The sequence below is a fragment of the Psammomys obesus genome, unplaced genomic scaffold (genome assembly GCF_907164565.1).
Source record: "Psammomys obesus unplaced genomic scaffold, mPsaObe1.curated_primary_1811, whole genome shotgun sequence".
Lineage (NCBI taxonomy): Eukaryota > Metazoa > Chordata > Mammalia > Rodentia > Muridae > Psammomys > Psammomys obesus.
The window spans coordinates 25,638,896-25,642,140 of NW_026596069.1; positions in this window are offsets into that span (position 1 = coordinate 25,638,896).

Here is a 3,245-nt window from a genome sequence, read left to right on the forward strand (position 1 = left end):
AGCAGGAGACCGGCGCCACCTTGTAGTGGCGGGAGCGGCTCCCGACAATTAGACTTTCAAATGGACAGTCTAGGTCTGCAAGTGAGTACCAAGGCAAAGGACTGGCCTGTGGGCTTCTGCCCCAAGCATGATATTCATTTAAAGCTGCTAGCTGAGAGGAGGCCTCTTGGATTTGAGTGCACACAGAAAACCGAGCCCTAGGTGCCCCATAGCCCATAGCCAGAGAAAGAGAGTGAAACTGGCTAAAAACGATGAGTCACGTGGGACAAACAAGGTCACGCACACTGAGAACCGAGACATAGTCATTGGATTAACAATATGAGTAATGGAGCATTGAGGACCTTGGAAAAAGAGCCGGTGGTGTAACAGGAAATACAGCAACAGCTGTGAGTGAGGACCGGGAATCTGAAGAGAGGGGTCTAGGGGTATCTACTCTTGAATCGGTAACCACAGCTACAAGAGTGTGGTCATCAGTTTGAAAAATCAGTCAGGTAGCCATTGTTCGTGGTGATGCACATTTTAATGCCAGCACTTGAGAGTAGGTGGGTAGGTGGATCTCTGTGAGTTCAGGGCCAGCTGAGTTCACAAAGTGAGCTTCAGGCCAGTCAGGGCCAAAAAAAGTAGGGGGGACAGGATTCTGTCCCGTATGTAGACATAAATACTCGCGCGCACGTGTGTGTGTGTGTGTGTGTGTGTGTGTGTGTGTGTATCAGAAGCAGAGAGAATGTAATGTGCCTGTCAAACACCTCCTTCACATTTGTGTTTCCATCATAGATTGCATAGATTACCGCTGCTATAAAGCTTATGGTCGGTCCTAGAGCGACATTTTCTTCCTGTAGTGAGAAGCGTCCTGCAGACTGACCAGTCTTCAACACCTGAGACCAAGTAAGGATGGTGTTGTGTAACCCTCTTCCTGAGGAAATGTGAAAAAACGTCTACTCACCCCAAACGGGGAATCAAAGACAGGTCACGGAATGGATCCTGCCAAAGTCCAGCTCGGTGAACACGTGAGCTTTATGGGAGGTTCCGGGGTTACTTAAGAAGCGAATAGCCCACTGCAGCACGGGTGACAGGTTCCGGGCATCCGAAGCACACTCACAGCCTGTGCAGCATGACGTCCTGGAGTGTTCGCATATCAGTTGCTCTGAGCTTCTTCGGGGCAGTGGTGCTGGGCTTTGCTTCCAGGCCGCCCAGCCTCTCTGAGTTAGTCTCTCAGCAGTCCTTACTGCTTGTTACATGCTTGCCGGATGAGGTCAGTCAGGGACTGCCTGTGTACTTCCTGAACGGCCAGATGTAGCTAACTCAAAGGCAACTTTGTTGTGTAGCAATATCTTTCAAATGGAAACATTTCCATCTTGGAGGGAGGCTAACTAAAATTTAGGCAATCCCTGAAATTTACAAGATTCACCAGGTTGCTCCCTCCCAGAGATTATGTAACAAGGTAACCCCTATCCGATTTGGGACAGCTGTCTGCAACACAGAGCTCTGTGGATGCAATTTTCCTAAACTGTCACCCAGATTGTGTTGGGCTTTTCAGTGATGTAGGTGTCTTTGAGTTACCCATGCTCCTGTAAATAACACCAATAAACCAATTGGTTGGCCAAGTTGGACTCCGGTGGGACAGCGTGGATGGGAGACACTAGTCCACCTCTCCTCCATAATCTGTGAGCATTTTCCACAAGCTGTCTGGCCTCCTCATCCTGCTACAAGCCACTTCACATCTCCCTTTCTGATGGCCTCCACAGGATGAGCATGGGCTGCTCAGCTCAGCTCAGCTCAGGCCCAGAGGCCTAATCCAGGCTGCTGCGCTTGTCCCTGGAGGCCCAGTCCTGACAGACTCTGGCCAGCTAGCTCTCTAGCCCTTTCCTTTCCAACAGCGACGCCTGGCTGTTGAAAGGGTTTCACCCCAGTATGCTCTCTTTCACTGCTGCTTTATTTTATATCATTTTCTGAGTTTTCTTTACTATCCATACTGTACGTACCTTGTGCTCATGGAGGCCAGAACAGGCCTTCAGATCCCATAAAGCTATAGTTTTCCAGATCACTGTAAGACACTGAACGTGGGTCCTCAGGAAGAGCAGCAAGTGCTCCTAACCACTGAGCCATCTCTCCAGGGCGCTCCCTCCCCTACCCGTGCAGCCCAGGCCGGCCTCAAACTCAGAGCTCCACCTGCCTCTGCCTCTCCAGTGCTGGGTCAAAGGTGTGCACCACCGCACCTGGCCAATACACGTTCATGCATTTAGAAACCTACACTGCCTCTACTGGGGTGATAGTGGGCCAGCCTCACACACGCTAAGTCTTTGTTTCTTAAGATTCATTTTGTTTAATTCTGTGTACATGTGTGTGTCGGGGTGGATGGATGGATGTGGACACATGAGTGCAGATGCTAGAGGAGGTCAGAGGCATTGGGGCCACCTGGTATCGAGTTACAGCCGGCTATGAGTTACCTGATGTGGGTTCTGGAAATCTGATTAAGGCCCCCTGCAGGAGCACTATATTTTCCCAACCTCTGATCAGAGGATCATCTCTTCACACCCTACCCCCTCACGTCTAAGTCTTTTTTTTTTTAAGGTTTTTTATTTATTATGTATATAATGTTTTGTCTGCATGTACACCTGAACGCCAGAAGAGGGCACCAGATCTCATTATAGATGGTTGTGAGCCACTATGTGGGTGCTGGGAATGAACTCAGGACCTCTGGAAGAGCAGCCAGTGCTCTGAGCCCTCTTTCCAGCCCCCCAATCTAAGTTTGTTTGTTTTTTAATGTGTATGTGTGTCTCAGACCCATGTGTGAGGTACATGCACACGATAGTGCAGGTGTGGAGAACAGAGGACACTCTGTGGAGTCAGTTCTCTCCTTCCCCTCTTACGTGGCTTCCAGTGATGGAACTCAAGGTGTCAGACTTGTGCAGCAAATGCTTCGCCCACTGGGCTGTCTTGGTGACCCAAGCGTAATCTTTTTTACCTGTATTGCTTTGTTGTTTTGATGCATTCATTTTGTTATGTGTATGAGTGTTTGGGCTGTATGTGCATGCGTGCACCGTGTGTGGGAGTGATGCCCTCGGAGATCTGAAGAAGGCATCAGACGGCCTGGAAGCAGAGTCGGGGCAAGTTGTGAACTACCGTGTGGGTTCTAGAAACAAACCCGGGTCCTGCGTGAGAACAGCAAGTGCTCTAACTGCTGAGCGTCTCTCCAGCCCTGGGCTAGTTCATCTTACTCATCTGTGATCTGCTGTGCAGGAAAT